The 23,576-nt window shown below is 40.2% G+C and overlaps 1 pseudogene; it reads left to right on the forward strand.

The window, feature by feature from the left end:
* The first annotated feature begins 3,335 nt into the window (after positions 1 to 3,335).
* Positions 3,336 to 11,254, forward strand: LOC122813675 (annotated as a pseudogene).
* Positions 11,255 to 23,576: the final 12,322 nt, after the last annotated feature.

A 23,576-nucleotide genomic window follows, 5' to 3' on the forward strand; every position in this document is an offset into this window, starting at 1 on the left:
GTGCTTTGTGTGGTATACTCAATTATGGGCCTGATTAGTGATGAGTATAGAGGGGATTTAACCTTCTTTGCTCTAGAGGTGATGCATTTGCTATTAAGTGTGCTACATAGAAAGCCTTCTTAAATACAATAGACACATGGTCATTTAAGTTGAAGTCACAGTCTCCTTGTGATCTCAGATCTCTTACCACTTCATAGGTGCATAGGGTTGTTGTGTCTTTTGGCTTTTCCCGGTTAGGGGTCGCCACAGCGGAACTCCGGTCCGCTAATGATTGGCAGTAGATTTTTACGTGCCAAGTTACTGGCCCTGATGCACAACCTTCAATGAAGGTACACCCACTCATGGATGTCTCTACACAGAAGACGCTCTAGCTGAGAATTGAACAGGACAACATCTTACTGTGAGGCAACAATGCTACCGCAGCACCACCATAGGTGCATAGGGTATTGTTGTTAATTTTATAGTGTGAAGAGGGCATAGGTTTTACTGGAGGGAATAATGATGCATTTCTTTGCATTCAGTCTGAGACCATTACTAAGACACCATTATTGGTCAGTGTAAGACCCTCCTGAAGTATACTGACATCATTTGGGGATTCAATAACTATATCCAGTTTGCAGTCGTCTGCAAAACTTGGTCAGCCACAGCCTCTTACTTTTGGCCTGAACTTCTGATAAGTATATACCAAACAGTAAGGTGCCCAGCACTGACCCTTGTGGCACACCACTGGTGAAAGATGTTCTGATTGATGTGGAGTCACTCACTGTGATAGTGTGTGACCAGTTTGCGAGACAACTGGCAACCCATCTTACAACAAAGGTGTTTACATTCAGTTTGCTAAGTTTACCAGTAATGCCTGAGTGTGGGATTGTGTCAAAGGATTTGCCCTCATCAATGGCCCTGGTCACATTTTTGAAGAAATCCACCAAGTCTAACAGGTAGGATCTGCCCTTGACAAAGCCAAATTGGGTGAGATCCAGGGTTTGGAGGTCACCTATAGATGTATTTATGAGGGCCATGATGATACATTCCATGGCTTTAGAGATGAAGATGGTCAGACTTATGGGTCTATAATTCCTGTTGCCAAGCCACCTCTGTGGAGGGGAATAAATGTTCTCCATTCACAGGAACAAAGCCAGTGGTTAAGCTGTGATTGAATACGGTACTTAGTGGTGATGCTAGTTCATGTTTCAGTTTGCTTAGAAGATAGCTTGGGATACTATCTAGTCCCACAGAGGCTGTGTTTTTTGCCTTAGACAAGGCTTTAATGGAATGCTCTTCAGATAAGTAGGGTTGGGTGAAGTTGTGGGCAAGGTCTGTGATAAGTTTGGAGGGGACAAGAGAGTGAAATTTTTACTAAATCTGTCCGTTAGCTGGTTTGCTATCTCTACAGGATCAGTGTGTGTAATACCATTAGTCACAAGTTTGGCATGTGCTTCAGTCCTAACTTTTCTGCTACGTATTTAGCTGTAAAAGGCCTTATGATTATCCTTGGCTATGATTGCTAAGTTTTTCCTCAGAGTCACCCTTAGTGGACTTGACATATCTTATTTGCCTGTTGAGGCTGAGGAGGGTGCTTTTCTATTGTTGAGGCATCGCCTTAGTTTATCTTAGCAACGTTTTGCATTTGTTGTAAAGTTTTATTGGAAAATCTGCTACGTTCCCATAAGACTGATGTTGTTGTTTGTGAAACATATATAAATAGCAATGACTGGAAACCAGTTCTGTCAAAGTATAAATGTTTTTGCAGTAACAGACATTCTAACAAAAAAAAAATCAGGTGAACATGTTATGATAAGGATTAAAGATAGTTATGCAGTTATGAGACCTGTGATTATTACATGTTTAATGATAACCCAACATTATTGACTGTGTAACTGTGACAATAAAGACAACCCTGGAATGGTTCCTTATTAGAAGATGGAAGACGCATTATTTCGAATGCGTCTTTGTCAAACTCAAAAGCCTGAAACGGCAAAATATCAAAGCGACTTTTAAGTTAATTCTTTCCCTGGGAAAGAATTTGCTTGGCCGCTTTGTTACTTTGCCATTTTCGGCACTGTAATGCGGTCTCAGAGTTGGTATATTTAAGTAGGGGGTGTGGGGGTGCAGCCCCCCACATCGGGGGAGTGGGGGGGCAAGGCCCCTCACTTAATGTAATGTTTAAAGTGTTTTTTTTTTTTTTTTTTGTTGGAACAGCGATTTTTTTTCCCGAGGGAAAAAATCGCTGTTCTGACAGTTCGAAATTGTAAACTCTTGCTTACTTAGTGTCGATTAATCACCGTTCACTTTATTAAGTGTTCGGTGATCTAATATAGACCCCCCTGGAACATATAACAATTGTTGGAGTGTATAGACCGCAAAAGCCAAGTTCTGATGACCTAAAGGAATTCATACATTTCTTGCATGAAACACATGAATGAAGAATAATATTAGCTGGGACTTAAATTTACCAGAAACATACTGGTAAAATATTGATTGAACAACATTAGTAAGGAAATTATTCACAATGTATCTTCAGAACAATAATTGCTTCATATTGTAAAAAAAACTGTTCTTCTGAAATCTGATGGAAATTGCAGCCAACAGTAAAATAAGTCTGGTTTTCAATCAAAGTTGCAGTTTTTGGCCCAATCCTTACTACAGACTTGGGGAGTAATGTTTTCTTAATCACCAAAAGTCTCATCACTGCTTCTTAATAATACCTTTTAACATACTTACCATATATAACTGTTCTCTTTCAATCTGCATCCCAGAGCTCTGGTAAAATATTGGTTGAACAACATTAGTAAGGAAATTATTCACAATGTATCTTCAGAACAATAATTGCTTCATATTGTAAAAAAAACTGTTCTGAAATCTGATGGAAATTGCAGCCAACAGTAAAATGTCTGGTTCTCAATCAGACTTGCAGTCTTTGGCTCAAACCTTACTACAAAATTGGGGAGTAATGTTTTCTTAATCACCAAAAGTCTCATCACTGCTTCTTAATAATACCCTTTAACATACTTACCATATATAACTGTTCTCTTTCAATCTGCATCCCAGAGCTGGGAGCTGTGGTACCATCTGCCCCACCCCTTTCCCATACAGCCTGCAGTTTAACTGGGAAGGTAGTACTATAAACCATATAGTCTAGCAAACGTGTGGTGCTGAAAGGATTAAACTTTCCTTTGCCTGACTGATAACAATTACGTATTTCTGCAGGTACTGACAGCTCACTGGAAAAGTATTATGGCTAACTATATAAGCTAGGAATTGTAAGTGTTATGGTTACATCAGGTTTTCTGTGAAATTTGTTTTTTCTTTCTGGTATTCTTTTTAACTGAACAGCAATGGCTTTGGTTGTTGATGACATTCAGAAGGCCAGGAGTGTTTGGGAGAGGTTTTATGTAAATGCTGAGGACAATGGAACAATTGTATTGAGCAGGTTATTTTCTTTAATGAGATGAAACTTGAAGATATATTTTAGTTTTTTCCTGTGTATTTAAACATATCTTGATTCATACTTCTCATTGTCAACCTTCTAAGACTTTTAGGCAAAGCTAAAAATAATGTGAAATAAAGGCATACAACTGGACATTTTTAAACATTAGCTTAATTGAGTTCCAAGGCAAACTGGGAGGCATAATTGGGGACAGTGTGTGTCTTCCCCCTGCAGCAGACGCTAACAAATGGTCCTACCCACATCATTCTCTTGTTCTATTTATTCCATTTCAAAGTATAAGAATGTGATGAAAGTTGGTTTCACCCCCTTCCCAAACTCTGGACTCTTTACTAGTAATATAATCCCTATAGCTGACCATTAGCTTGCTTTCTGGCCTTTATGTAGATTGGATATAACTTGGTCTCCCCCACAAACTAATCCTCTCCTATGTTCAGGGCTGGAGAGGTGCTTGAGGATCTTGTAATGGTATAACACATTAGTTCTAATTAATCTTTCATTTCACTTCATTTCACCGGGTAGTGTCTGATTGGACCAGTTACCTGTTTTCAGAGGAGACCCAGGGAGAAAATCTCCGCAAACAGGAAGAATACAATTAGATCTTCTAACATATACATTTAATAGTCATATGTTAACAAAAGTGACTAAGTAAATTATTTCAATAGCAAACAGAGCACATCACGTAAAGATATATTGATAACTTTAAAATACGCAAGTATCAGAGACCAAACCAATCAAAGAAACATCTTAACAAAATTAACTAACAAAGACATTTGCATAGCGACCTAGATCAAAGCAAAATACAGGGATATTTGATCATTGAAGTACTTAAAAAATCTGCAGGAACTCTTTATGGTCTAATGCAGTGGAACATGCTGGCACATATACCTCTGCGGTAACATATTTTCTGTCACCGCTTCATAAATGCTATTCCTAAGTCTTGAGACTTACTGGGTGTGCTTGAGTGCATGCTCTTCCTACCCTCCCTGTGTCTCAGATGTTTGAGCTGATAAGTGAATCTTGCTTGTCTGGACCATAGGGAGGGCTGTTGCCCTATACTCCAATACTGGCACTAAACTCTTGTTGCTGTAGATGTTGCTTTAATTGAATGTTGTGTCACTAAAGTGAAGAATACACCCCGTGTAATGTATATTGTCCATGTTTTAATGTATGTTCTCTTTTCTAGAATGTTCAAAGCGCTCCCACATACTGTGAGCTACTTCTCAAACTTCAAAGAACTACAGTCCATTGCAGGAACTGCCTCAGTTGCAGAACTTGAAGGCCTATCAGAAGTTTACATCCATGGCAAGAAAGTTTTGTCTGCTCTGAATGATATGGTACAGCAAGTGGACAACATGGATGCTTTAAAAGCTATTATTGAGTCTTTAGGCAAGGAGCATGCCCATAGAACTTAAAGTAGATGGAAAGGAATTTGAAGTAAGTAGTGTCTGAGTTCTGTAGACAATAAGATCTGAATGACAGTTAATCATTTTAGGGGAGACTAGTGCTTTTTCCTGTAGAAACAGAGGTAAACTTTTGACTTTTACCATCCGTATTAGTTTTGATCCTGTTGATGTAACTTGTTGCTTGTACATATAGTCTTAGTTAGTGCGCTCTTAATGTGCTACCTGATAGCAGAATAACTGCCACTCAAAAAGCATTGCTGTACTCCTACTAGTGTGGGAAAACTGCTCCCCATTAATGAACTTTCCAGATAGCCTAGAGGAAGACTTATCATCTGGGCTGAGTTTAATTGGGTGCTCAGGAAGTCCTCCTAATATGCAAGACTGAACTATTCCAGAAACAACTCTAATACCTTAAATGTGTCTTGTTTTGCTGATGTGGTAGCATAGTGTCGTTTTCAGAAGGGGTGTTTCCTCCAACATAGGTTCTATTTAGGTTCAGAGTCGGGAGCCTCTATGATATAGAGGGGATGGAGATTATAGTTTGTTAAAGCAGGCTAAGGGTATTGAGCTTGCACCTACCTGCTCAGATATTGGAGGGTATCCCTAAAGTTTCCTCAAACATTTGCATTCAGATTCTCAATTTTCCAGTTTAGTATAGGTAATAGATAAAGATAATAGTACTAGCATTTTAATTGCTCCTAAATCTGTGTTCCTTTCTTTCAACTTTGCTCTGGAAGTAAACTTTAGATAGGTATGGTACTGAGATGTTTGGTGAGTATATTAAAGTCTTGGTCTTGTCTATAAAGGCATACGTTACTGGGGGCTTCTGTTTGTCTTAGGAAGGTCATTGAATAAAGCGGGATTAACTTTTTGGTCCTTAAAATAACAAAGGGCAAGTTGTCTAGGGCCATAAAACCTACTTTGCACATGGCTGAATACTACATTCTCACTGATTCTCCATTATTGGCTCTGGGTGAGCGTTATGAGTGCATGGCCACTCATTCTTAGTATGGAAACCCAAGCAGGTATCGCTTGTTGGCTTTTATGTTAAAAAGGGCCAAGTCATTCAATAGCACAAGTATAAATTTAACTTCTGTTTCTATAGGACAGAGTAATGGTTTGGGCCAATTGTACGGCAAAGAAGCAGAATTGCTACATGGGTACTTAACACAGGATTGGTTCTTGGCACAGAAAGAGAAGGTATCTTTACACATTATGCTGTCATTCATAAAACATAGCCAACACCCCCTTTAAGATTGCCTGATCTGCTCCTATGAATAGGTTCATAGGTTCATAGGTAGATACTAGGCTATCTGCCCTAGGGCATTTATAAGCCTAGCCAGAGTGTATTTGGATTCCGCCTCCCTATTAGATTAGCCTACTGTGCCTCTGTAAAGTAGGTCACAGAAGGTACCCTTTTAAGATTAGTTTACTGTGCCTCTGTCTAGCAGGGACACAGAAGAGATCCCAGGGGTGAATTTGCGATTTCCCATCCACGCGTCCAGATTTCGCTTGAAGAGGGTCAGCGAGGGGCTATGTCTAACATGAATTGGGATTCTATTCCAAAGTGAGGGGAGCCTCTGGGAAATGAATATGTTCCTCCAGCATGTCCTATTTATTTTTGTGCTGAGGTTTAGGTCCCTGGAGCATGTAGCTCTAAGGGACTTGGATGTTTTGAGGTGGAGCATGTCCATTAATTCTGGGTTTGACATGGCTTTGTACATCAGGCATAGATCGCCTCTGAGTAGGCGGTAAGCAACTGAGTAGAGCTGGAGTTTCTTTAGTTGAGCTGCATGGGACATCTGTTTGTAGCCCATGATCCTCTTGGTGAGGTACTTTTGGGGTCTCTCCAGTTGCTGCAGGTGTCGGGTAAGGTACATCCCAAAAGGTGCATTGTATTCAATTATGGGCCTGATGAGTGACGAGTAGAGGGGCACAATGACCTCTCTTGATCTAGATGCGAACCCTATCATGATAAGGTGGGCTATATAGAAGGTCTTTCTAACCACTTTGGCAACATGATTATCAAAGGAGAGATTAATATCTACGTTGGTCCCCAAATCTCTAATTACTTTTTCCGTACTTAATGGATTACCACCTATGTGGTAATTTGTGGGCACCTTGTTTTTCCCAAAGGGGATGACTATGCACTTTTTAGCATTTAGCTTGAGGCCGTGGCTCTGGCACCAAGCATCCGTCTCTGTGAGACCCTTTTGGAGGATGCTTGTGTCGGCTGGTGATTCAGTTATGGCTCCCAGTTTGCAGTCATCTGCGAACTTTGTCAGCCATAATCCCCCTGTGTTAGCCTGAACCTCAGAGAAGTATATACCGAACAAGAGAGGTCCCAGAACTGAGCCCTGTGGGACGCCACTTGTAACTGGTTTGGATTCGGACATGGCACCTGCGATTCTGACCATGTGGGTTCTATCTCTGAGCCAGTTTGCAACCCATCTTGTGATATAGGGGTTGATATTTAAGCTGGTAAGCTTATTTATGATGCCCGAGTGGGGTATTGTGTCAAAGGCTATTATACTGACCTCTTAATGAAGGAAGGCTGAGAAGTTATCCAGGGCCCTAATAAATGGGGAGGGGGGGAGTTGCAAAGTGAGACTAAACTTCCTATCACAGACATACCACTGAAGGTGGATTCTAGTAAGAAGAGTTAATAGATTTGAACAGCTCGTCCATCAGTATTGGTCTGCAACCCAAATATAAAGGATAGTGGTACTAAATGCTGTGTTTCTGCTTGATGAATGTAAGCATTTCTTTCATTCTACCTTTTCTGTGGAGATGTGTGAGTCTGGAGTTGATGGTGATGAAACCTTTGTCTGTTTTGCATGGAGTTGGGGTGTTGCATCTCACTAAGCAATGCCACTACTACCTTTGACAGGTGTACCTGACTATTGAAGCTTCTTAAGATGCACTGTGTGGGGCAGCAGATCCAAATCCAGTTGCCGATATCTGGCACTTCATGTCCATCACCTTTGGGTTCCTCAACTGCTCTGTCTTTACTGACAAGGTTTCTGTACCATACCGTAGTACTAACCACTGTTAACCAGCTCCACTATTCCTATATTTCTCTATTCTCAGCTGATTTCCCCATCTGCTGTCATTAAAACCCTTGCTTTATACTCCATCCAATGTACCTTCAAGAAATGAGGAATTAAAAGTAGAATAAGTTCTTGCTCATTCTGCCTCAGATGCCACTTCTGCATACAGCAACTTTGGTCTGTTCCCTCCAACCTGTTTTCTAAAACTACTCATTATCAAAATAAACAGCAGTAGGGTCAGAGATATCCCTGATGCACAATCACACTTTGACTCCCTCTGACTCCAAACGCTGTGCTGGAGTCACTGGGTCCTCAGAAATGGTGCAGGCTATGTACAACTATGTTTTGGAGACTCTCTTGGGACCTTGCCATATTCCTTTTCCAGGTTTGGGAAATCTCAGTTGAGATGAGTCCAGCTATCCAGTCTCTACAAACATTGGATCAGTTGTGGTACATTCTGATCAGAATCCACTCTCACACTCCAGAACTTTAGCAATAACACAATCAAAGGCTAGAGTGATCTAGATGGACAGAACACCCACAAGAGTGCAAAAGGGTTTCTACCCTGGATTGTCTTGGAGTACACTGACATTTTGAGGGCAAATGTGGGCAGTACTACAGTTCTCTGTGCACAGTTAAGTGCAGTGGATATTGTAAGGTGGTAACTATACTGGATTTGACTGTCAATTCACACAGTGAACCTGGGTATTTTCTAAATATGCACTTGGGTTAGTGGAGTGGAATACTGCATCTTACATTGGTAATATCCAAACTGTAATGTCTCCTAATACAGGATATCACTGCAAGGAAATGCACTGTATAAACAATGCTTAAGTTCTTGAAGTGACTTTGGCCGTACGTGTGTATCACATAAATTTGGTATGTGACAACTTGAATAAATATTTGAAAAACCACATGTACTTTAGGGGAACAAAACTGCTCCCTCATCAAAATTCTGGCAATTTATAGAAAGCCTCAGCGTATAAAGAAACAAGCAGTTTGAAAAATACTCTGGGCTCTGGGTATCCTTACATCTAAAAAGCCACTTGCCATATCAAAGCTTTGTGGCAGTAAAAAGGTAATGCAAGCTGTCTCAGGAAATGTATTATAATGCTGAGACTTACAAAAAATGTAGGACCTGCAAAATGTAGTCTACAGCAGCAAACTAAAACCACATGTAGGCCAGAAGGGATTGGCTGATCTAATAATGAGCACATTTGTGTATTTGTACTCTGCATGACCTTCCAAGTAGGTAAAGTAACCTGCTTAGGCTCATAGGTGTGTACTAGGCTAATGGCCCTGGAGCCTTTACAAGCCTAGCCGATAGGATTACCCTGGCATCGTGCCACCCGACCATAGTTCCTACTGCTTCTGTTGAGTAGAGCCACTGGAGTGATCCTGGGGTGAATGCTCTATTTCCCATCCACTCATCAAGATTTCTCTTGAAGAGGGCCAGTGAGGTGCTCTGTTTGACATGTATGGGAAGTCTATTCCATAGCATGGGCAGTCTCTGGGTTATGAACCTGTCCCTCCAGCATGTTCTGTTAATTGTGGTAATGAGGTTGAGGTGTCTGGAGCATGTGGTGTGGAGGGATTGGGATTTCTTTAGATGTAACATTTCTAACAGAGCTGGGTCAGATATGGCTTTGTAAGTCAAGCAGAGATTGACTCTATGTAGGAAATATGAGACAGAGAATAGTTGGAGTTTTTTGAGTCTGTCCATATAGGGAAAAGTATTTAAGGCCTAGGATCCTCTTTGTGAGTTACTTTTGTGGCCTCTCCAGTTGTTGCAGGTGTCTAGTGAGGTACATGCCAAACGGGGCATTGTACTCAATGATTGGCCTAATGAGGGAAGAGTAGAGGGAGATAATGACCTCTTTCTTCCTGGAGGCAAAACCCTTAGTAATGAGATGTGCCACATAGAAGGGCTTTCTGACCACAGTGGTAATCTGGTGGTCAAAGGAGAGGTTGCTGTGACCCTGTGTTATCTCTTATAACACCTTCTGTGTTCAGTGGACTACCATTGATGTGGTAATTCATGGGAACTGGGTTTTTCCCAAAGATTAGCTGACAACTTCTGTCTGGGAATTCTGTTTGCACTGATTTACTTATACACAGACAGGGGTACAATATGTGCTGCCCAGTAGTGGCATGAATGACTATTTACCAAGTGGGGAAATAACAGAAAATGGCAAATACTTGAATTGTCTGGCTAAAGCCCCAAGTAAACCTACATGATCTTGAGGGCCATATTTGCTGGAGAGGATGGTGAATCTGACTCATGAGGATGGATGGTATTTGGCATAGAAACAAGGCTTGAGGAGGTTTGTATCTAAGCAAAATATAAGGGCACAATATATCTAAAACTGGAATTAAACATTTCAAATGTACTATCTGAACAGACAGTGGCACTCCATTGCCCCAAGTATCTGCAGTGAGGATTTTTGACTCCTTTTCAGAATGTAGTGTATATACAGGACATTGCACTGGTATGTGCACACAAGTCCAAAGTCAATACAGCCCTGAATACACTGCAACGTTTATGTTGCATAACTTGGCTTCAAGTTCCTCTTAATTTTAAATAGCTCTCTTCCTTGGACTTGTACTGACTGAAAATTGGGATTGAGACTAAGGTGCATTTTCCTTTCATGACATATTGGCTCATTACCCCCACCCCTGTGCAATCTTGCAAGACTCAAAGGCAAGTTTTGCAGTTGGTGTTGGACCTGAACCATCCTCTCCAAGTGGCTGAAAATTGCTCAGCAAGGACTAGTGGTCAAAATAACATTGTGGTTCAAAATGTTTGGTCATGGTAGAGGAGTGCACATCTAGTGCTCTCCAGATGTGATAGTGTAGCAAAGCATGTCCACATAATGAGGTTGCCATTAAGGGTGGCATAAGTTCCCAACACTCCATCTGGGACAGTGACATCGTACATTTTGAGGAAAACATGGTAGAATTCTGAGGTGTAGCATCAAACACTAATAGATCTCTCTCTGGTTTGGAGCCTTTGGTGATGGGTTTCAGGATGGGGGGTAGGGGGGGTTGGCGCTCCATGTCAAACTACAATACACTCACTTGAGCCACTGAACAAACCAGATGTCCAGTTTGTCTAACAACAACTGTAGGACTACTGACACTTGGTCCATCTTGTTCCATTCTTTTGCTAATAACTAAACAATTTTGTATGAAATCCTGCACTAGTTTCTAACATTAGAACTAAAATATCTCATTTTCTGTCAGATATTTTGTGGAAATCTGCTGGACCTCATGGCTGAGAAATGTGGTGAAGATGCGAAAATGGACTTCAAAAAGTGACAGGTGTCAGTGAGCAAATAAAGTCTACATACTGAGACTGCAGCATTTGATACACAAGTGGATCATAATAAAATAATGAAACCTCAAACTATAGTGCTATGACTTTAAGTACACAAACTAGTTTTGTAGCTGGGTAAAGATGCCAGAATATGCACTGGCTATATATCTTTCCCATAGCTCAATAAAAGAGTACCAAACTGGTCTAGCATGCAGTGTTATGAAGATCAAACCTCCCATATGTATGGCAATTTTCACTGATAACACTTTTATGGTTCCAGAAAGATCTAAAGTAAAGATTTGTCTTAAAATACAATGCATGGAATGTAGTACTGGCTATTAATGTTGCTTCCTATCTGTGCTGCTTTGAGCTTCTTACTAGACAGTCTTTTCCTTCAGAATTGACTAAAGCTAGTCTTCATGGAGCAGATTAAACTTTGAGCTCAAATGTAGGAGTTGGCCTCATACCTCCGGACAAAGCCAAAAAGGGAAACTACCAAAAATAATGCTGGGTGGACAAAGGCTCAAAAATAAGTACAAATTTTAAGAATCCCATTCAACCTGAGAAACCTAATAGAACAGGTTTGGTATGAGCATGCATTTTCTGAAGGATATGAAATACAACTAAAACAACTGACCGTGTGTAACTCCAATCCACACGAATTTGCCAGAAAACTACAAATTTTTATTGAGCAGACAATAAATATATAAAGTGAATCTGGATAGTTGAGGGGCATGTTTAGCCTAACCTCTCTATGTGGCAGGGTTAGTGGTTTCCAGCACAATAAGTGGTTCAGTTTGGTCCCCATCTACTGATTTAAATGACTAACCTTAACACTTGTTGGTAGGGGAGGCTGAGTAACCAAGTGCTCCAGATTGTGTGGAACACTCCATTTGTGATTGATTTAGCCCACTGCTCCTCTCTTCCACATTGAGCAGTGGTGGTTCCTCTTTGTGATATTTGACTGGCTCGTATATTACAGTTATAGCCAATTGACATTGCAGTATATGAGCTAGTCTTACTTCAAAAAAATGGCAATGATTAAAAAAAAAAGAAAAATGAAAAAGAAACACCTCATTATACTTGTATTTTTTATTGATTTGCTTGTAGGCTTTTAATGTACACCTGGAACTTGATAAGTAAATAAATAAATAAAAATACTCTTATAGCTCTTGGGAAGTAGTATAATATAAGTAAAACCCAATCTTGGGATGCTTCATATTTGAGCATTTGAAAGTAATCCTGGAGATGGAAGACAAAATCTTATTAACACCAAGGCAGGAAGATTCATCTCTTGTTTTAGACACAAAGGGTGGCTAACCCAGTTTTTGGGGTCTATATTACCAGATCGAAAACCCGTTTCAGCGAACACCACAAGACCAACACATATAGCCTGAACCGCAAATACTCCAAACCCCCTAAACTGTGAAATTTCAAACCTCGAATCGTCATAGTCAGTCAACACCACTGTGCGCTACATATTACATACCCAAACATAATAAATAAAACACATACATACACTAACTAAACCCTACTTCTAACCCTACACTAAACCTTACATACATTACTATCTATGCACTTACCTTAACCTGCACCCTAACCCTAAGGTCCGTAACTATTGCACACTTACCTTACAGAGCTATACTGCAGACGGGCCAACCATGACACTTCGACATTTTGTGTTTCACGGTTTTGAACATTCGGCATTATCGTAGTTCGTGCTATACGTGTCTGTCTTGTGGTGTTCGCTGAAATGGGTTTTCGATCTGGTAATATAGACCTCATTTTTGCAAAAGGAACTCTTTCCTGTTTTATACCTTAAGTTGACTCAGGTGTTTTTCATATACTTTTGGGATTATTTACATGGTAGGTATATTCATACAGGTTGCTTTGCAGAGCCACATTTTCTAATTCATTATTATTGTGCACAGTGTTAATTTGTAAGCTCAGCAAGGACACAAAACTTATACCGGTGCTTCAGGCTCAGAACTCTGGACTATTTTTATCCAAAAAAGCACATGCCTTAACCTTCTGCCTTAACATATCTGTTTTATGTTGTCCTTAACACCGTGGCAAATGGAACGTGTAGTTAATGCACTTTGAGAATTTTGAAGTAGCCATTTCTGACTCATAATAATGGCAGATTTCTCGATAGCTACAAGTACCTGCCTTGGCAGGTGTTGTGCTCCTGCTTTCATAATGCGGATACAATTACAGGTTTATTGGTGCTTGTGTGCTACAGAAATGTGTCTGCTGTACTGTACTGCTAAACAGAACCAAGTCAAAGCAACTATGGACCCGTATACTGGTCATACGGAAATATGAGGTTCTGCACTGCTAAAGGGAACAAAGAGCTGTCTTGGACCTGGATACTTGGCAAGCAGACTCAGTAGGTTCGGTACTGCTACTTTTCCTAAGTCTTTCTCAAGTTTGAAGAGAATAAGATTTCAAATCAGTGAAATAATTTCTGGACTTTGAACTACCTGATTTCTATTACTTATTGGAAATCACTGCTGGTGCAGTTTCTATTTATTTGTCAGCAGTAATTTCTTTTTGTAGGTTTATTTTCTGTACAGTCTTGTGACCATGGAGTTTGCATATTTAAGTAAGGGGGTATAAGAGGTTCATAGAGAAATTTATTTTTCCTAAAAAATATCCTTTTTGCTGTAGGTTCCACCAAAGTGTTGACTGGTGTGCTGTCTCTGGTTGAAACTACATGGGAATTTTAGCTGATTGAAACACAGAGGATAGTACTGCTTATGGGAACCAAGTGTGGCAGATCCATGAAGTTCTGCGGTGCTGCTCAGCACTGACTGGGGTAGTCACTGAGTGAGGATACTGAGCAAACAAAACTACAAAGATCTGTTCCAGTGTTCAGAACTGAATGAGCCAGTCACTGGGTGTGAGTAGCAGGCACACAATGTTTATCCACGTCAGTAATAAAGTCCCCTCATACATTAAACAGAGTGACTTTCTCACATCCTTCAAGACTAACCTTCAACTGGATGAGCATCTGAAAATTCAAATGTGGCCTGACTTGTGTTGCCATCCTAGAAGCAAGAGTTACATGATGAAGTGCAAATGGTCTCATGGTTTACTCACCTTGTAAGTCCTATGATCTTATGATCCTTGAAATGTCCCCACTCTAGGCCAGCAATCAAGGAGTGTGAATCCTCACCACTGGCACTGGAGAGGGATGTTCACTTGGACCAAAATGGATATACCTAGTCTTTCCAGATACAGCTCTCTGCATCAAGTTCACTTTCCCTTAAGATCACACAAGGAGCACACTCAGCCCAGGGTCTGTGTTTCTATGTGTTTCTCCTCAGGTCCCCAATAAGCCTTTCCACTGGACAGTTGTAGGGTTAAGTCCTCAGCTGAGTGTCCCTGATTATTTTTGGATTTGTCTCTGACTCATTGAGAGCCAGGTTGGTGACATTTGGAGCAAAGGTGATGCATTATGTTTAATAAATAATGACAAGTTGTATACTTGTTTCATTTCAGAAAGTTTGTATTAATTCACATTCTCTTATTCTAAGTAACCCTGACTAATTCTTTATTTGTCCCTGATTCTTCTCTGATTTGTCTGTGACTGGTTTAGTTAACTAATTGATTTAGTTGGGAGAAATGTGCAGGGGTTGGAAAAATAGATGCTGAAGAGCATTTTTAATAGTTGCACTTGAATACTGTTACATAACTATTTGTTGCTGAGTATATTGTATTTTATTAATGGTTTCTGCTGACTTTGTTTTTTACATTTGTGTCTTAATGGATTTTAAAAATGTGCAGTATTCACTAGCTTAATACTTCGGCCCACTTCAACCAGGTCCCAATGAAATGGTGCGTGAACGCAGTGTGGAACTGTGTGCCACACATTTCCAGGGTTTGTGTTCCACAGTGGCCTCTAAGAGACTGAGACCTGTGAGGGGCGGCTAATGAGTAACATTTTCAGAATTTTGGTTAATGAGATGAAACACTGCTGTCATTCTTCCCAAAGCACACTGTCTAATGACGTAAGCACATGCCCCAATCTACAGCAGAGAATTGTTCTTGCATTCACTGCTGTAGTATTCATAACTTAAGGGATTCCCTGCCATGAAGCCTGTCATTTAGCCAGTTCACCAAAGCCTACCATTATAAGGTACACTGAACAGCACCTAAACACTGCTTGTGTAGTGTAGGGGATAAAAGTGACATTCAGCGTACCATCCTAAGAACATTGCTGTCAGTCCAAACACTCTGTTTTTAACTGTTGGTCTGTTTCCTCTGCGTTTTTTCTCTGTATATTGGAATTCTGGTGATTACTCCTGTTTACTGATTTCCTCACTGCTGCAGGTAAGTACTCAGTTGGGTTTTGCCTATTCCATGAGGACAGGGTGTCCTTCCATAACACTAATTTTTATGCCCAAGGTGGTTAATAGACTTACTCTATTTAATAAGCTTACTTTCTGCCCTCTCTGCAACCTGACTGAGAGGGTGCTGCATACCTTTGATGTGCATAGACAGCTCAGAAACCTATCAAAATATGACCAATTTCCTTTCATCTTAGACCTATAGATAGGCTATTTCTACTTGACTTTCAAAAACTATTTTTTTGCCTCTTATCGTGAGAGCCTGCCTTCTGTAAAGGCTTATTCTACTATACCTGTGGCTTCTAGCTGTTTCTGTTGCTTTTTCAAGGGCTTGACATTGCTTCTATTGAACCAGCTACCTGGATGTCTATGCACACTTTTTCCAAACACTACAAGTTGGATGGTATCTCCAAAGCTAGAGCTGATTTTGACAATGCTATTCATGAGTTCTAAGATGGCTCTACTGCTGCTTCCTCCTCAAGTTTCTTGCTTTGACATTCTCCCACAAGTTATGAATACTGCAGTGGTGAAGGCAAGGGCATCTACAGTTATGGTAAGATTTTACACAACTGTACTTCATACTTTCTGCCAAGATTTCTCCACTAAACTGACTGTTGTACACGGCACTCGTTCTTTCTTTGAAGCATTTCATCTTTATCGTGGTAAATCTGAACATGTTTTACATAACCTACATTGGGTAGGTAACTTCATATCATTTCATGTCCAAGATGGCAGTAATGCCAGTGTAAGATTAGAAGCCCTGGCAGTGATCTCATTTGTGCTGGAAAACTCAACCAATAGGGTGCAGTGAGTCTCTATTAATCAAAAGGAAGGAATGATTGCCCTCCAAAGGCTGCCCACTTGTAATGCATGGGTTAGATCTGAGACTTATGTGCTTCCACCTGAGCAATGGGTGGGGGGTGAGGGCTTATGCCAGATTTCTTGTGGAATAGTGGCCCAAGACTGCCCTCATGCTCCTGTGAAGGCATTGGCTTCTATGGCTCATGACAAGTATAACTGACTAATGTAGGATTGGTGGTCCCTGACATCTTGCAGGATGTGTGGAGGCAAGCTTGCCATTAGGAAAAACAGGATGGCCTTAGAAATGTGGGTATTTCTGCTGGCCACCAGGGACAGGATCCATGCCTCAAATGCCTTTATTTCTTTTGGTGGCTGGTATGGGCATAAACTACTACCATGACTGCCTGCTTGACTGGCCCTGTATCCCACTCACTAGGGAACTGTACAGCAGGGAAATGGGCTGAGCTGGTAGAGGAATGATTGGCTTCCACTCTTTCCAAAAAAGACTTGGAGTTAGGAGCAGAGGAAGTCTCCGCTAGGAGGCAACACTATAGTACTAATTCTCTGCCACAGTCATGTAGGCATCTGCTTGGTGTGGAAAAGGCCGGGGGTGCTAGCAGATGCATCCCACAGTTCTATTGGAAAGAGGGACTATAGTGGTTGTATGGGTATACTTGTGGTTATCATGTCTACTGTGGCTTGTCAAGGTCCCATCAAGCAATGGGAATTGCTGTGGGGTGAATAGACTAACAAGGTAACACCAGCTATCAGTGTGTGAACTGGCTGCTGTCAGCCAGTGCTGCATTTGTCAGCTTACAATTGTGATCAGGTTACTGAGTACCTTTTCTCAAGCAATGCTGTCAGTGTGGCACTCTAGTTGTATTTTTGTTGTAAGCAACGCTTATTAAAGACCTGTATTTACCAGTGGTATAGGGGGGCCTTATTTGGCCTTAACAGTGGACTTACACTGTGTCCAGTGTTCCCATGCTTTGCTAATTTAGCTCCACAATGTGCCTTTGTAGACTTGAAGGTGGCCTGCTACTCACTTTATTACAAGTGAGTTGACTACTCCTTTTAAAGAAGCAATTGGGCCTTAGTTGCAATTCCAAATTTTCTTAATGGCTACTACACAAGCATTTCTAGCTAGTAACTGTGGCTTCATAGTTTACAACACTAATAAAAGTCTGTTTGGATTTTATACTGCTCTTTGCCATTTGCTTTTTATTGGCTTGCTGTGGTACTGTGTTCTACATTTCTTTCATGCTATGAAGTAGGTGTTCAGTGTTGTGGAGATATTTCACTACATCTACAAATAATGGTAGCACCAAATTCATTCAGTGCTGATGCTAACTGCCCTCATTCAGTTTTTAATAGTTATTCATTTCACTTGGATGGTGTGACCATGGTGGTACTTGAGCTGGTCCTCTTCAATCATGATTGGAATGTGGGATATGTGGTGGTCCACTTCACACTGCAATTATGCCAACTAGTCACAGAAATTTCCCCTGCATTCCAACAGGGGCTCCAGTGTGTCTAGTTAATTATAGCAACTTCAGTTCAAAATGTAAATAATGCAAACTGGTTAACAGTGCCATATACATGACTGTGGGAGTGAGTAAAAAGTCCAGCATACCTACAGCTACAGTGGTATGTTCCACAGGTATGGTGGTTAACCACATTATCTTGATTGCACCTGGGAGATGGAAGGGCAATACAGATCACAAAGCTGCTTATTTTACATGTTGCAATGCAAGTGCAACAGGTTCACATGCATGTGCTAACTGCTCTTAAGAAATAATCACCTTTCCAGAGGTGAGAATCTAACCTTTTACCTCAAGGTAATACCTTAACCATTATGATAAATTGCAGTTCCACTCTTTGGAACAGCATAGGTTTGTGATAAACTGCTCCTCTGAAGAAGGAGTCCAATATCGTGCTCCGTGGTATTTGGCAGCAATTGGTCTCCATGACTAATTTTGTACTCAAAATGGTTACTGTGGTTTTCAGCAAATTTCTCCTTTTAGGGAGAATTTATTGGATTATTAACTTATCATATACCGCATATCCAACTATCTTTGGTCAATAGTTATACTTTACTGTTATGCACGTGTGAGAATTGCATGAAAAACCATTAATCCACATTAGACTGTCCAATCAAACAATGCAAAGGGAAACATGCACTCCACCTCCAAGGCTGCAAAATTGTGGAGGAACTGCAAAAAATGAAATGCTGTCCTGCTCCAGAATTGCATTCACAAATGTTGCATCTAACTCAACATGTCATCAACCCCTTGGTCTCTGATCTTTCTACACTGGGATGAGTATCATCATCTCAAGTGCTATGCTCCTCCTTTGACAGTCATACTTGAGTGTTGTAGTTCTCTCACAATCCATCCGTATCTTTCAGGATGCCCTTGTTTACTCTTGCCTTCTACCTGTCTTTCACCTATCTTCACCTGTACAAACAATACATGATCACTTTCTCAAAATTAAACACTTACTATTTGAAAAAGTGCTGATAACAAGCCATTCCCTCAAATGATGCTCTATACAAATGTGCAACTAGTTGGCAAGTGTATCAAAAGATGACTAAGGGCTAAAAGTCAGTCACTCTGGAAGAAGCGAGTGAACTAAAAGTGGCTAGTAACTCCCTTTTCATCTATAGTATCTGGGCAATTAAAACATTCCACTTTATTCCACTTTAAGTGTATTCCACTTTAAGGTAAAACACATTGCGCTGCACTTTTTGTAAGTGTGTAGAGTAAGTAGATACAAAGCTGTCTTGTGACTTCTCTACCTAACTACAAATACGGTCCAATAGCCTTTCTGTCCTCCCCATCAAATCTTACTAGCTCCTTAAACTTGTTACTACAACTTGCTAACCCTTGTAGATCAGTTTCCAGCCATACCACAAAACTGTAATGGCTGTATTCAGCTTTGCTACCTCCAACAAAAGGAACAGAAATGCAGATGACACACTGGCCAACAACTGTGCTACAGACTCCTGTCTCCATGCACATAAGGGTGCCTCAAAGATGGATCTAACATGTCTCCATAAGCAATCTATGTGCCACAAGTAAACATGCTACATTTATTCAGTATGCTGATAATTCCACACACCTTTTCTGCCAAAAACCTACACTTTCAAACCCAAACACAAGGAATCCATCTTCACTGAAACATGGCTTTGTAACTCTCGATTAGTACTTATTCTGTGCAAACCTAAGCAATACTACAATGAAAAACCTCCATTCACCATTATTTTTCACCAAACCAAAATTGGAATGGAAGCTCATAGCAAGCTCTTATATATCACCATAGATAATGCCATGAGATTTTACCATCACATAAAGCTATCAATAAAACAGACTATCTCGGCACACTATATTGAGTTAAATTGTACCTAACTGACCAGACTATGCAAACCATGACTTCTACTGTATATTCCTCCTTCCTATATGTTCTGCCTTTATTTGTCAATCTTCATGCTATAGAGGTAACTGTGTTAGAAAAATGCTATAACTTAATAGTTAAAGCTATACTACTAAAAAAATTCATAATTTAGAATTGCCTCAGTAACACTAGGATGTCTCCATTCATAATACTCTAGCATTGCACAGTGCAGTGAGGCAGATATCATGGCATGGGAGCTACATCCTGACCGTGAATATGATTCCAACCTCTCAAATACTGTTCACAATCTAATTTTCCAAACTGAAAAAAGATAAATAATAATATCCAGCCTTCCTCCCCATATAGGAGTCCTTCTTCCATTGACAACTTCTTACTGCACTGAATTGAAACCATTCTGCAGGTGAGTCCCTGAATTCTTACTTTTCTGAAGTCTAGATTTTGATTGCCCCCTCAATCAAACCTGAAATCCTTCAAGATGCTGTTGAAACAAATCCAAAAGTTCTCGTAGCTTTGCTCATGTGCCACAAATTACCAATACCTCTAATTTAACCTTACCCATTCAATGATGTACACACATCCATCATTGAATAAAGGTCTGCTTAAACCATTAACTGTTTTTTCCCCCGTCTGGAAATAGTATTTTATTTTTGTTAAATTAGCAGTGGCCAGGATCTGACATTCTGAACAGTTATCTTCATTTCTAATCTTGAACATCTGATGGAGTGACCTGCAGCACTGAGAGCAATGATGCTCCGTATCCCAGACTCTGGTCCTAAAGGCAGTCACTAATGCAGGTTTCCCTGCTAATACTTCTTCTTTCGGCTGCTCCTGTTAGGGGTCGCCACAGCAGATCAACTGTTTCCATTTCTTCCTGTCCTCTGCATCTTGCTCTGTCACACCAACTGCCTGTATGTCCTCTCTCACCACATCCATAAACCTTATCTTAGGCCCTCCTCTTTTCCTATTACCTGGTAGCTTCATCCGTAGCATCTTTTTCCCAATATACTCTGCATCCCTTCTCAGCACATGTCCAAACCAACGTAATCTTGCCTCTCCTGCTTTGTCTCCAAACTTTCCAACCTGGGCTGACCCTCTAATATACTTATTCCTAATCCTGTCCATCCTCATCACACCCAGTGCAAATCTTAACATCTTCAACTCTGCCACGTCAAGCTCTGACTCCTGTCTTTTTGTCAATGCCACTATCTCCATCCCATATAACATAGCTGGTCTCACTACCCTCTTGTAGACCTTCCCTTTCACTCTTACTGGTACTCATCTGTCACAAATCACTCCTGACACTCTTCTCCACCCACTCCATCCTGCCTGTATTCTCTTCTTCACCTCTCTTCCACACTCACCATTACTCTGAACTGTTGATCCCAAGTATTTAAGCTCATTCACCTTCGCCACCTCTACTCCCTGCATCCTCACCATTCCTCTGTCCCTCATTCACACACATATATTCTGTCTTAGTCCTGCTGACCTTCATTCCTCTTCTCTCTAGAGCATATCTCCACTTGTCCAGGGTCTCCTCCACCTGTTCCCTACTCTCCCTACAGATCACAATGTCATCTGCAAACATCATAGTCCATGGGGACTCCTGTCTGATCTCGTCTGTCAACCTGTCCATCACCATTGCAAATAAGAAAGGGCTCAGAGGTGATCCTTGATGTAATCCCACCTCCACCTTAAACGCATCTGTCACTCCCACCGCAGACCTCACCACTGTCACACTACCCTCGTACATATCCTGTACCTCTAGGTTTCCCTGCTAATACTGATTTTTACTAACAGGATCCTGTATGCTAGCAGATCCTGGTGATCAGGATAGTTGAGTGTTGTGGCTCCCTGTGCTAAATCACACATTTGTGAATTGCTGCATCATGTCTGGTTTCAATATTTGCATAACTGACAGCTGTCACTTATGCAGTTTTATCATAACAATAATAATCTTCTATCTCTACAGTTGTGCTACATGTTTATGTGACTTACCACCTCCTTTCACATAGCCACTCACCACACTGTTTTGTGTAATGCCGTGTAGTAATTGTTTCTCAATACCTCATCAACATAAGGATTTTAACACATTTGTTTTGAAAGGTTCTTTAAATAATTTTAATGCATTGCATCCATGTACACATTTTTTCAGGGTATTACAAGAAGGCATTCTCTATATTTATGACTGAATTTGTAACTTGATGTTAATCATCGTGCCAGTGGTTTCCTAGTTGAAATAATGAGTTTCTTAAGGGAAAACTCAGTACCAGTATGTCCAGTGCCCCTTGTTTGTCCAGCAGCAGCACTGCCACTAGCATGGTATGTTGGAGGATGTGTGTTCAAGTCCCACAAGTGAGCTAATATTACCTTTCCCTTTTATGATTCTAACAGAGTCTAAGCGGTGGGGGGGGGGGGGGTTCTAGTATTTGTGTGTTGGTGTAATTTGTAATTTCAAGATACATTCAGTAAGAGCTGCTTTAGTTCTAATAAATTAAGGAAAACGTACATGAAAAACAGTGGAAAAGTCTAGCAGCTACATTTTTAATGAGTGTATCTGTTCATATAAAATAGTAGCGGGGTAATATGACAGGATTATGAGTTACTGACTAGTGATTGGTATATTTGATAGTGAACATGTTTTTCCAACTTAAGTTACATGAAATCAGTAACATTATAAATCACTCCACACCAAATATAAGGGATCTAAAGATTATGGTGAAGTATTGGCAGAGACAGAAAGAAGGCCCGGAACGAACACACAAAAAAAAAAAAAACAAAACAGGGTCAAAGTAAATGCAGCAGTTAAACTGACAACAATAATTATTGTAAACTCTGTAATAATAAGATTTAGATGCAAAAATAACAATTTTATGAGAACTGTTATGCATTTTAATGGAGTATAGACTGAAGAAGTAAGAGAGAGACACAGGATAATAAAAGATGACAAGAAATTTAATTAAACTACCATACATGCTGTAACAAATTTCATTTGTGAAGAACCACATATCCTATATAGCAACATTTGTGACCTGATAACTTCCTTATCTAAAACTGGGTTAAAATGCATATTATAAGAGATCCTATTAATGAGAAAAAAAATAACCTGTGACTAATTAGTCATTAAACATTGATTGGGTGACAGGGAATGTTAAACAAAAATCCACTCATGGGCTAGGTATATCCCAGTCATCCTACATTGTTCATTAGTATGTAAAGGATGGCTGTTATTCTTGCAAGGTAGACAAAGAAATACACAGAATTGATATGTTGAGGCACAAAACATAACATTACTGCTTTTTTCCAATTGTCTTAAAATTGTAGACAAGAAATAAAACAAATAAACTAACAATTTTATTGACAAACCTACTGTGACACTGCCAGCCCAGCTATCTGGAATTTTGTAAATAATTCTGTGTCATTTGTGAATATTGATATGATTTATACAGAACTGTGTGTTATGTACTGAGCTTCAAAAAATGTAACCACAGCATACCCTGCTGGGACATAGAAGAATAACATATAAAACTTAAGAATAGTTGAGGTTACGATACTTTATAGCTGGTCCATAAATATAAATAAAAGATGTTATCTCTCTGTTCATTTCAGTAGCAGACACAATGTCTGGAGCTAGGAGTTTTTGCATTGTCTTGGAGATAAGTAATTACTAGGTTTAAAATGTAAAAAGTGTTTTATTGCTTTATGACTTCCTAACAGCTGCACAGTTATGAGAGATATGTATTTTTAATACAGAGATGCTACATTTTGTCAAGTTTCTGTTTAGCCTGAGAACTG

Source organism: Protopterus annectens, chromosome 1.part1, assembly GCF_019279795.1.
Source record: "Protopterus annectens isolate FY-2018-M chromosome 1.part1, PAN1.0, whole genome shotgun sequence".
NCBI lineage: Eukaryota > Metazoa > Chordata > Ceratodontiformes > Protopteridae > Protopterus > Protopterus annectens.